The 13,104-nt window shown below is 41.1% G+C and overlaps 1 long non-coding RNA gene across 1 annotated transcript; it reads right to left on the bottom strand.

The window, feature by feature from the left end:
• Window positions 1–10,706: 10,706 nt before the first annotated feature.
• Window positions 10,707–12,499, bottom strand: LOC128816016 (uncharacterized). Its single transcript, XR_008439769.1, has 4 exons — window positions 12,229–12,499; window positions 11,891–12,000; window positions 11,151–11,227; window positions 10,707–11,063 (listed from the first exon to the last, which is right to left on the bottom strand). It is a non-coding gene; the product is annotated as an uncharacterized LOC128816016 (long non-coding RNA).
• Between the last annotated feature and the right edge of the window lie 605 nt (window positions 12,500–13,104).

Raw genomic sequence — 13,104 nt, forward strand, 5'->3', positions numbered from 1 at the left:
AACCACTTCTACAGCAGGTGTGTGACCAATGTATGTGTGTCTCCACATGAACACCTTCATGAAAATGTGATCCTCCAGGCCCAGTCAGTTTCAATAATCAATAGCCATCTTCATCCTCAGGTACCTCTTTAATGCAATGGCTAAGAATTTACCTCAGGCTCTTATTAATGCAAACCCAAAGCTCAGTCCTGTCTGATCTCACTGCACTGCAGCAGCTCTCCAAGGAGCACTTCTTTTTCATAAAGGGATTTCCTTCAGTGCTGGCTCACAGACCACTCTTTGCTGTGCTTTAGAGCCACTCTTCTCAGCAGCTGCAGCAGCAGCCATGTAATCACTGCTCAGGAAATAACCATTGTCTGAGTTTTGGGACAAGAACCACTTCTGTGTAGTCATGGATGCCGCAAAACCACTAAGTAGTCAAGTTAAACATAGATACTCTGGATACACATGTGAGCCAAACTCTATGTATTTTTGGGGTTATTTTTGCAGATTTTGAATTTGAGAGTAATCTTGGTTACTAAAGTCTGCTATCCCAAACTCTGCTCTGATCCTTGGCTTTGAATGTCATGCCCAACTTCCTGGGCACTTGCAGAGCACAAAGAAATATTCCTCTGATAGATTGGGCAGGAACCTGTTTTAACAAAGACAGCAGAGGTGGGGAGATAAAGGTAGAGCTTTCCAAATTTGAGTCCAGAGGGGCCCAGCAAATCTGTTGTGCTCTCAGAGAAGGATACTTCTCTGAGAAGAGAAGTATAGAGAAAGGAGAAGGATAGAGAAACTTCCATGGGCGGTAAGTAAATGGGACAAGAGCTTGGGATGACTTAATCATTTTTTCCCCATTATTACCAGGTATTCTGTAATAGCACTTGCAGGCTATAACTAAGACTGGGACCTGCTGTGCTTGCACTTGTATGGACAAGCAAGTAGACACTGCTTTTGCCTTGAAAGGTTTAGACAGAGATCGTGAAAGCAAGAAGATTTCAGGCTTAAGGACAGTATGACACACAAAAAGCAGCAAAAGAGGGTAGTGAAGTGACTTGCTCAATATCAGGAATACTTTGAAGTCTCCTTCTGCCTGTTCTGCTGGTTTATCTGTCTCAGATAAACACCACAGCAAAGAGTTAGTCAGTAGAATTAGAAGTAGAAGCTCCTGTGATCACTGATAGACCACGAGTTCCTAGATATCACCTACTGTTCTTTATCAATCACAATTTTAGGATTGATTTTTCTTAGTATCTCTCTGGCTTCCTGCTACATCCCTTGGGAAGAAATCACATATTTGGAAAATTGTAATCTAAGTAGCAATAATTACTCCACTTCCTGGAAGTGAGTTTGATGTATCTGCATATTTTTCTCTCTATTTCTATCATGACACATGAGAGCATTTGCAAATCAGTCAAAAACATCACCCCATATCAGATATGAATAACTATGAGTTCCTTCTCACCCATCCCCATCCTCACTGGAGGCTTCCACTTCCCAAGGCAGATTTCTCAGGAGGAATCTGAGTGGCTAGCCAGCCTTGCTGGATGCTTTGAAGGGCAGTACAGATTAACTTTGCCAAATCATTAGGGAAAGCAAGGTGTTGCTTAAGCTGAAGGTCCTGATTAGGAAATGCCTTCCCCCACAAAGGTACACGCCAACCCCACCCACACACACAGAGTTCAGATCACTCAGATGCAAGATTGCAGTTGATCTCAGCATCTGCAGAGATGAAAGGAGCTGCAGCATCCAAACCATGCATGCTGGGCTTCGTTTAGGGAGATCCAAACTGGGAATTTGGATTTCATTGCAACAGGAAACAAACTGGTAACCAGTCCAGCCTGCCAAGCAGTGCAGCAATTAATGAGTGGTCCCATAACCTCCCTGCTAGGTTATTCCAGCAGTGTGCTTTGCAGCTTGCTAAGGTTTCTTTGTGGAAACCTGCACAGCACCAGCTTGACACAGTCCCAGTCCAGAGTCCTGGGAAAAATAAATTACATCCCTGGGCTGCCACTAACAGCAACTTCCTGGGTTGCAAACATGTGCTTCAACCTGAAAAAATCTTCACGTGCTGTAGAGTGGAGGGACAGACCCAAGAAGCCTTGGAAAACCTTCCATGGGACTCATTTGCCTGTGCCATCACCACCACCATCCTCCTACACACCCAGAGCAAGTGGGATTCTCAGTTTCCCACTGACTGAACTGCTGGTAGCTAATCACTGTAGTGATTATTTCACTTCAAGTACTCTGAGGTTAAACACCACCTTATAAAATACTTTGTCCTTTGAATGCTCAGTGCATTTCTGGAATCACCTCAATGTCTGGCCACCTCGACACATTCTCCAGGCTCTTCATGCTGTGACATCCCTTGACATTCCCTATAACATGTGACTCACATATATTCATCTTACATACAGACTCCAGGACTCCGTGTTCCCTCTCATCTGAAGCTCTGGACTTGGTGCATGCTGAAGCTGGCAGCTGATTCAGGTTCCCAGCTCAGAGGGGTGCTGAGAAATGAAGGGCAGAGGTACCTCACTGCAGCAAACCGAGAGGGTTCCCCTGACTGCGAATTTCTTAACAGAAAAATGTCTGTTTTTCTGGGCAGGCCATCAGGAGAGGCAAAGTAAAAACACTTCTTCCCATCCCACTCACTTCTGTGAAGGAATTTGGTCTGTACTTTTTGAGGTCCTGAAGGATTTAGAAACCTTTCTCACTATTATATTTTGGACTGAGAATATCCCTTGATTCTTCTCTATTTCTTTCAACAGAATTCTTCCTGTTTACATAAATTAAGGATCTGGCCCCTGGTTTCCAACTCAACCAAGGAGGATTCAAGTACAATGAGACAGATTGTCCTCGTAGGATTTCGAGCTGTGTAGAGAATCCAAGGTGCCAGAAATCTTGTGGGAAGGACTGTTTTCAGGGAAATTCCACCCCATAGTTTCCATACGTGTTATATAAGTAATGTCACCCCAGACTATAAACCTTCTGAAATCAGCCTGCTGCATTCAGTACTTCTGGCTTATTTTTTTTAGATATATATACATATATTTAATCTTATTTCCCCTTCTGCTTTAAACTGCCTTGCTTAAAATTAAATTGTGCCACTTGTGGCACCAATATTTCCCATTTCTTCTGGAAGTGTGGAAGGACAGGATTCATCTGAAGCTGGTGAAAAAGGTGCCACTGAAACCTGTTGTAGTTGTGGCATGTGGTGTGGTACAGCCAAGTGATTGTGAGGTGCTCTGATGGCATCTTTTGGAGATAAACTGACACTTTTTAACTGGCTCAGAGCAGCAGGAAGCTGCAGACTGAGATTCATTTCTGGATCTGTCCTTGCTGCAAACTCTGAGCACTCGGTGGTGATTTTGATCAGATGAATTCCTCCTATCAGGAAGAAAGGCAACGTATGCTGGTACTTTAATTTCATTTCAATTTGCTTTAGCAGAGATTTATAATTATTATAAGGAACGATTTTATAATGTAATTCAGTGTTGTCAGAGTAGGTTAGCTTTATGACCTGCTTTAAAAAATAAATGCGGCTTTAATTAAAACAAAACCAAAGAGAGAAGTACAGTCTTGTACCAACATGTTGCTGTCAGCACCCTGCTAACTGTCTGAATTGAGCTGCAAGCCTCCCTCAGAGGCTCCTGTGCCAAAAACAAAGCTTGTGGCACATTTAAAGGTACCGCTGGCTTAGTTTTAATTTATAGCTCAACTTGCTGTTGCTGGAGGTTTTCTAATAACAACCATGATGACTGCAAAAAATGAGACACTAAAGATCAGCCACATTTAGTAGCTGACAACTCTTAGAGAAGCAAGGCTGGATGCAGCAGAAAACCCGACCCTCTTTCGCTCAGCAGTACTGCATTTCAATTATCTGACATGGAGTCTCTTTTGGTTTAACCCAGTACAAGATCAGAATCCCAGTCATTAAATTTAGCCTTCCAAGCTGCCATCTTTCATGAGGTAAGACAATTCTGCTTCTACATAATGAATGTCACAGAGCTCATCTTCAGTACAGGCTCGCACTACTTGTAATTTTCTGTATTTGCATTGCCTGACATGAGACAATATTAATGCTATATCACACTGAAGGCTCTCTGACATCAGCAAATAGAGCCACCACACAAACCAGAGCCCCTCCAGCACCACACAGGGCCCCCTTGCTGTCCTTGTGCCTCCTTCACAAGGTCACTGATATTAGGCTGACATAGTGAAACATTTTAGTATCACTTTATCAGAACTCTTCATGTCTTAGTGTTCATCACACATCAGGATCCAGAGAGTGTTGCATGCTGCCACTAAATGGCTTGTTTAGATGGTTGTATAATATTCTGGAGGGTAAAATTCAATCCCTAGAAGTCAATGGAGATTTTGATTTCACTAATTTTAGTTTTAACGTTAATAATTCTATCGGTTTCCTTCTTATTGGCTTCAGAGTTGGAGAATTATCTAATTCATAAACTACCTTTTGGTATGGGGATTAATTTTTGAATTATTTTTATTTTGTCTTGATAAAATGATTCAGAAATTGGATGAAAATGTGAATAGGCAGCAGCTTTGAGGAGAATAGCAGGAGGCAGAACCAAACAGGTGAGGGACAGATTGCAAACTTTGCCTCCCACCCCTCTGTGCAATGTCTTATCTGGGTGCTGAGATCCAAATGAGACTCCACTACCATGGATTTTCCAACAGGGGGTCTCAAGGAAGGCATCTGCTGTAGCTGTCACTATTAATTGAGGCCGTTAGTGGAAATGTAAAGTCAAATATTTGAGGGATCATTTATAGCAAGTGAAACATCTTCTGTAGTGTGCATTAAAAAATATCTTCTACAGAATACCTGGGTGAAAAGAATACCTGGGAGAAAAACAGGTAGCACTGTAAGATGTAGTTCTGGGGAAAAATGGTACTTTTCAGAAAAGCTATGTTTTCAGCTAAGGTTGTCTAGTCTGGCATTAGGACAGACAGCATCAGATATCATAAAGCTTCCTTTAAAATTCCTTTTACTAATTGCCTCAATATTTTTCTTGTGAGATGGATGCACTGAAGTCTTCTGTCTTGGTGTGAGCTGGGTAATGTTCACTTCTGTGCCAGATCTAAGCTGGATTTGAAAATCTCACATCCTAAATGTTTTGTTCCATTAGAGAGCTGGTAAATCACTCCCTCTAAACATTTTAATACATTTCTAGTCTTGACAATTTATGAGCCCTCAAATTGGTGAATACCCTAAAAACCTTTCCAGAAAAAAACATTTGTAAAAAGTTTTTGTTACCATTTTCCCCTCTGGTTAATGCATACGTGGTAATAGAGCCAGGATTTTAAAAGTGTTCCTTTTTTCAAGCCTGGTCAATTTTAATGGCCAAATTTTCAGGAGAGTTCAGTGTTTGACTCTCTTGAGCTGCTCGTGGCTTTGGACACCCTTGGACAGGTGCCACATTTCTGCTCCGTGTTATTCTGTCAAACACTGATTCACAACTTTATTTCAGGCAGCACCATGCAGTAAATAACACTGATCATTAGCAGCTGTACACACCACCCGAGGCACTAAAACGCGTCAGGAGAGATACAGAGTGGGTTCTGAGAGCTCTAATAACTCCTGAAACGTTTCTCAAACACTTCTTATCACCACACACCTATGATAGGTTTGGGGTTGTGAAACCCCACCAGAATCCATTTGGGATGTCTTTGCCCTGCAAGGAGGGAGAAGCCTCTCTGTGAGTACAGGCTTGCAGGCAGCACACATCACACGTGCCACAGCAGTGGGCCTGGTGCTCCTCTCACCCTCTTCAGTCTGTTAAAACAGAAAAAAGCCAAAAAAAACCTCTGCATTGTGTACCACAGGAGCCTTTGCCTGGCAAGAAGCTTTGCTCTGGGAGACACAACAGGTGTCTAAACCATAAGATATTAAATTTCATCAAGTACCAGGCTTGTTAATGTTCCCTGGGGCTAGCAGGAATATTGTTTGTAGTCATGGACAAGGAGGAAGGGTCCTGCTCCTGCTGTTTGAGTAACAGGTGAGACACAGTTCCCCAGATGAGACTATTCTCCCTTTTGTCACAGCATATAAACCCATTTTTCCTTCCTCCTACCTTGGGTTTTAGTGTATGTAAGAGCTCAGTGATGCTGAATTGGCCTTAATTAAACTGATTAACTTAATATAATATGTGTAATAGGTAAATAACTATTTTCTCACTTGGTTTCCTGTAGCAGAATAACTCAATAGCAATAAAATGCTTTCACTCTTGTTTCACAGGCCTGTCCAATTGTCCCAGTGGTTTAGAGAGTAAAGAACAAAATAAACTCAGTTTTGTTCTGGACCTTGTTGGGCATACACAATAGAAGAGAATCCTTAGACCCCACATGAGAACTGGTGCAAAAAAGCAGTTTGAAGCTCAGTCTCTGTGTTGATTTACACTGGATTCAATTTTCTGTAAACATACAAAAAATGGTGGCTTTATTTCCAAAGGAGCAGGGAGTCTTCCTCTCACTGCAGTCAGTCACAGTTATGTGGACTCAGCAGTGAACAGGGTGGGAATGATGTTGGGATAAGGAGAAGAAAAAAGCCTTTTGGTGTCCTACAATCGTTGTTTCTCCATTTTTTTTTCAAAAGCAAAAGTAGCTGAAATGCCCACATTCAAAAATCTCAGCCAGCTGAACTCCCTTCCGTTAAATAAAATCAATTTAACAATATCTTTGTGTTTGGAAAGACAAAAGGAAGAAAACAAAGTGCTGATATTTTTCCTGTCCAAATTTAAGTGAAACAAAACGTCCTCCTATTTTCCCATTAGAGCTAACATGAGATATTGAAGAAATTATCCCTCCCCTCCTGTCCCTAGAGCTCTGTCTATAGTGAAACACAGGGAAAACAAGTGCTAACACAAGTAGACTTTGTGCTGTGTGAACGACTTCTCGTGTATTAGCAAAGCAGACTGCTAATATGATATGATGGGACATTACTAATGCAACAGAGTGGAGCTAATGCAAACAAAATATGTTGGAGTGCCTGGTTGAACTGAATAGAGAATTTGTTTGTCTGGGACCCAGATTCTGAAAATCAAAGCATATGCCTCAGAAATAAATCTTACAGATAATTCAATAAACACACAGAGCCCATCAGATGCACCAAGGTGTTTGTGGGGTACAGAGAGATCCATGAGCCTCATTTCCACACTGACTTTTGAAGGGAGCTGAGTGCTTGGGTGTCCTTGGCACTTTGGAAAATCTCTTCTTATATAAATAATATATGATGCTGATTTACATTGACATAATAACTAAGTGTATGTGATTATCAGTAAAGGCTGTAAAACTGCTGTCATTGAACCAGAGCTGTGCCTCTGTCAGGAATTGCAGTCACAGGACAAGGGGGAATAGCTTCAGGCTGAAAGGGAATAGGTTGAGATTAAATCTGAGGAAGAAATCCTTCCCTGTGAGGGTGCTGAGGCCCTGGCACAGGGTGCCCAGAGAAGCTGTGGCTGCTTTTGGATCCCTGGCAGTGTCCAAGGCCAGGCTGGATGGGGCTTGGAGCAGCCTGAGACAGTGGAAGGTGTCCCTGCCCTTGGCAAGGGGTGGGACAGGATGGCCTTTAAGGTACCTGCCAACCCAAACTATTTTGTTATTATATAGCAAGTTCAGCTCTGAAAAACAAATAGTTATAATGCACTTTAAAATCTTAACAGTAATTTTTTATTTTTTTGTTTTGGCCTCATTGCCCTCCTCCCACTCTCAGCTGTTAATGAAGATATTGTCTGCTATAAATGGATAGGTCTGAGCAAACGAGAGAATCCTATGCCCAGTTTCAGCTGAGGGTAGTATCTCCCACAGCAAAGGGTCTGCTTAGGCTTTGATGCATTCCCCTCCAAAGGCCAGTTATTAAATGGAATCCTTGTGTTCTCTCACAACCTCCAGGGCCCTGCGCTGCACTGGGAGCTGCTTTGCAGCCAGGAGCAACCAGTCACAATTTGTTATTAAAACTGCAGCTCCCCACTGCTTGCTGCTGCTGACTACCATGAGGCTGGAGTCTGCTCAAGAAAAGCAGAGAAAGCAGAAACTGAGAATATTCCCAAGCTCACCTTTTAATGAAGGCATATGGCATCCAGGATATTGTTATTCATGTAGTAATTGGCAATGGCATGCACATATTTATGGTACCGCTCATCATGCTTAGGAAATTTTGGAATTGCTCCATTTTAATGGGCCATAAACACTTACCTGAAGTTAAAGTATATAGCAAATAGAAAGAAACATGAATAATTCTTTATAATTACACCCATATATTTACGTACACACACACACGTAGCCATCAGGCAAGGCAATTTATTCTTTTAATAATTATTACTGAAGTAGAGCAAACTGTGCCTAAACTGTTCTAAATCCAGATTAGCAAACTCAATCAAGTCAAGTGAAAAACAAATGCAAGGTCCTGAGATTTTTCCTAGGTATTTGGGGCCACAGAAAAGGAGTGTAAGAAATAAGATAAATTGTCAGCAATTATCTGCAGAACTTGATTCCAACATTTGCAGTAAAACTAGGACTTGACAAAAAGCCTCACTTTATACAGGAAAAAAGCACCACTTTGTAGTCCTCTTTCTACTGAAATATTAGAAAGAGGTGGGGGTTTTGTTGGTTTTTCTTTAATGTAATAAGTAGCTGGGGTTTTCTCTGATCTCTATGGAGAGATGTGAGTGTGTGGTTTATATCCTTACTAAGAAAAATTATAAACTGTAATTATAGAATTAAACTCCTGCTATACCTGTGAGCTCTTCATATGGCTATTCAAGCTCCATTTTTATATCCAAATGTTTTTAAATTAATTTGACTTATTTAAACCAGAAAAAAATAAAAGCATTCATGCAAAAGTGAAAGATTCACAAGGAAAGGAACAAGAGTTGTTTAAACCCACAGATTCAGATTTCTGCTACTGCTAAGTTTCATCAGTTTCAGAGCAGACTGACTGAAAAGAAAGGGCTTAGAGGAGGACACAAAAAGAAAATTGTATGTGACAGCATTGGAGTCTATGTCTATACAGACTAAAAGGATACATATTTTAACACGAAATATTTTTTTTTTAATTAAAAAAAAGTTTATTTGTTTCAAATTCCCCAAAATTCACCCAACAGTTCATACAGATATTGAAGATGTATTTTCAGGAGGGTGCTCAGTTGAACACTCAGAGTACCCATGTTCTGTATACAGGAGTTAAGACTTCAGTGCTGATTTGGATAATAATCTACAGCCACAGACCTTTTGATTCCCACCCTTAGTGTTTAAAAATGGGTATCTGAGACTCTTCTTTCCTCCTCACACAGTCAGAAATTGAAGTACCTTATTCCCAGCTTAATATCTGAAAAATAACGCTTTCAGAGACCATTCCAGCAAGGCTGGATTTTGTATTTCTCCATTAGAACCACAATTCCCCTCTGTCTTTCTGCTTCAACATCTGGTGTTGCAGGTAGGATACTCTGGCTCACAGCATCTGGGCTGAGAAATGTTTTCTCTCCTCAGAGTCCCAGATACTTCACAAAAACCCTTCAGAAACCATTTATCAGGCTCAGCACTGAAATGTTCAGTAAAATTTACAGTGAACCACCTTCTTCCCCTGCCTGCACAGTTGCCCCAGACTCTCCCCAGCAGAGCAGTTGTTAACAATTTGGTTAATTGCTGGTGCTTTGCTGATGTTTGCTATTCTGAGTCAGGGATAGCCAGCCCCATACTGATCTGGAAATTACCTTAACCTATTGTTCAAAAGTAAAACAGGATTTGTTTTGTAGTTTTAGAATCTCTCAAACAATTATTTCTTCTGGTAACTGACTCTCAGCATCCATATTGATGCTTCTTCATTAGCAGAAAGAGGAAATTAGGAGTTTTATCAATAATGTGCTGGCTGGTATCTCAGAAGAACTGCTGCAGTTCCTGGCTCTGTCACAAATCTTAGTCACGATCTTAGACAAGTTCTGTCATCTCCCCATGGGACTGGAGTGATGTTACTTCATTTCCTGCCTTTAAAGATGTTGTATTCATCTAGATTGGAACCCCTTCTTGAGAGCTTGGTAGGATTGGATGGAACCTGCCACGGTGTACCCTCATTAACATCATGGAATTAGATGATGCAATAATATTCATGAAAGTAATTAATGGAGGTAACAAAGAGATAGCAAGCAAAGGGGTGATCTTGCAACCTCAGGCTGAACCTGAAACATTTCAGAAATCTTGGGAAACAACTTGTGTGCCAGAGTTTACTACTTGAACTTTTTCAAACAGCAGTATTTCAATTGTTTGGCTAATTCTGGAGAAATACCCAAACTTTTGGGTGCTGACGGGAAACCTCCAAACTTTCTGAGATTTCTCTGCCATTGACATAAACCATGGTCTGTGGCTTTCAACAATAACATTTGTGCTGATTTTAGCAATTCAAATCCAGATGCAGCAACTGAGCTTGTCAAAACAGAGGAGCCACAGACCACTTCTCTCTATGTGAATGTGCTGTTGTTTTTGGTAACTGATTATCTACACAATCACGGACAGCCAAATACCCATCTGGTTTCTCTGATCTGCAGGAGCAACATCACTGCCATGACAGCATACAGGGGATATAAATAATCTGGAAGCCTTTGCTCTGGAGTATTTTACTTGCATATCTAGCTGGACTGACTTCAACATGTAGCTGAGTGGGCTTTTATAGGTTTTATTGACACAAATTCTCTGCTGGAAAAGCACAACACTCCTAAAAATTAAACCTGCCAGAGGGTCAATGAGCATCTTCCAAAAATGCCCATAGGATAGCAATTCATAGAGCAATGGCAAATGCAATGTTTTAAAGAATTGCAGCTTTCTAGGCTCACCTAGATGCAGCACTTGCTTCTCCAAGGCAAGACACTCACTAGTGCATGGATTGTGTGCACCATCAGCACCTTCTGGTAGGTGCCAGAGTTGCCCAGCATAGCAGCAAAGCCTTAATTCCCTCTGTCCAAGAGTGAGGAATCAGCAGCAAGTCCGTATGGAAGGGCTGAGTAGAGAGCACATCTCATCAGCACCTCTGAGATTGCCCCCAGTCTTTGGATGTGAGATGATATTGAGGCCTGCAAGGGAAAGTATAACAATAATTGACTTAACTGAAGCTTTGATTCAACTTTATGAGCATGAGAGAGGCAATTCACACTCCTTACCCAGAAGCTACACTCATGCCAGGGAGTTGGAAGGAGATATTCAATTAGAAGTATCACTTCACAAGGGAGAATTATACCTGGAGTGAGAGAAGAAATGGGAAATTTCAGTGGGAGCTGCGTTTTCTTTGGGGGAGTTCAAAGGCGAGTTTGTTTTGGTAGCCAAGCTCCTAATGGAAAGATAACTTCATCCTTAAATCTCAAGTGATTTCTGCCAATTCATAACAATTTACACCTACAGGGCATCAGCAAATTAAGTCCAACTACATCATTGGCATTGAAGAAGTATTGGGGACACTGGAGCGTGGAAGGACTGACTTATGGAGTGACGTATGTTAAGGAAAAGAAATAAATTCAGGAGTCCCAACTCCCATTTGCCTGCTGTAATCACTGTACCTTGTTTTTTAACACTCTTCTACTGCTGGAAATAAATGAATTATTTACATTCTGCCCGACCATTTCTCTCTTTCCTTTTTTAGCATTTTATGCCTCAGCTTTAATTCATCCCCAGTATTTTTTTCCATTTGAGTTTCTAGCAATAACATTATTAAATTTCATGTCTGCTTCCGTTTTTATTTCCATCTTTCACCAAAAAGATATAAAGTGAAATGAATCCAAATGAGAGAGCTTTTCTCTTCAAACCGCTCTCAGTATCATAGTTTCCTTAATTAAGTAATTGAAGCTCTCCCAACACACACAACGTCATTCAATCCACTGTGGTCTCCATGCACCCTGGCACTTACACTGGTTCCTACAGGAGACTCTTTTTCCAGTCCATCAGTCTCTTCTGCATCTTTCTAATAACCTCTCAGGCCTGCTCCTCCTGGTACCCCCTGGTGCACAGGGACCACGGCTTTAAAGAAGGAAATAACATGAAGACAGATTATTTTTTAGCATTCCTAAGAGTCTCTATTCCAGGTCTTTCATGGGACCTATCTTGACAGGCTTGGCATCCTCATATTTCTGTTGAACAGAGAAATTCCTTGCATTTGTTTCATGTTTGTGCTCTCAGTTTCTTCCTTTGAAATTTGAATTCTTTCCTTTGGAAAAAAAAATTTACATTTTTAATTAATAATCTTACATTATTAATTATTAATTTCCTGCTTTTTACACTTTAGGCCGTCCAAACCCCCTTTGGCATCCCTTTGCTGAGCAGTTGCTGCCTTAGCTGGATTCTGGAATGCTGTTTTTCTCTGCTGGGAATATGAGCCAGAATTGGTTCCAGAGCAGAAATACATTTTTAAAAGATGAGCAATACACAGGCCATGCTAAAACTTGATAGATCCTCAATACATTCACTCTTGAATAGGTATGGCTGTAGATGTTGGGCATTGCAGACTTTTTTTGGTGGTTTTTTTTTGTTTGTTTGTTTGGTTGGTTGGTTTGGGGGTTTTTTGGGTTTTTGTTTTTTTTTTTTTTTTTTTTTTTTTTTTTACTGTTGAATATTTCTCAGTGGAAATTGAGATTCTGTTTCACTCTGTTTTCCAGGAAAAGGATCCACTCAAGAGCCTAGATGATATTTTTCCTGAAGGCTGCAGGGAAGGAAGAGCAGCTAATGCTCTGTATTCCTTCTCTTCTAGGGATATTGGATCAATGTCTTCTGTTCTCACTCCCCCTGCATCCTCGCACTGCCAATGCTCGTTAGGGGTGAAGAGATAATGTCAGTAATTGTTCTCTTCCCCTGAATTTAGGATGATAAAGCAGCTCCTGTTGCAACTGTTTCAAGCTAGGGAAGAAGTGTAAAGTGGCCCGGGAGAGGGCAGGGAATGGGAGTGAACTAAGGATATGATGTAACAAAGCTAAGCAATGGCTGGAATTAGAATTGCCTGCATAGGTGAGAGGGTAGGAAAGGAAATGAGAGAGCTCAGACTTAGGGTTTGGAGAGAAAGAGCTAGAGAGGGTTGTGTTTGTATGGAGGAGATATTAGATGCAAGAGCACTTAGCAGGGTTCCAGGCA

This window comes from Vidua macroura, chromosome 17 (genome assembly GCF_024509145.1).
Source record: "Vidua macroura isolate BioBank_ID:100142 chromosome 17, ASM2450914v1, whole genome shotgun sequence".
NCBI classification, from domain to species: domain Eukaryota; kingdom Metazoa; phylum Chordata; class Aves; order Passeriformes; family Viduidae; genus Vidua; species Vidua macroura.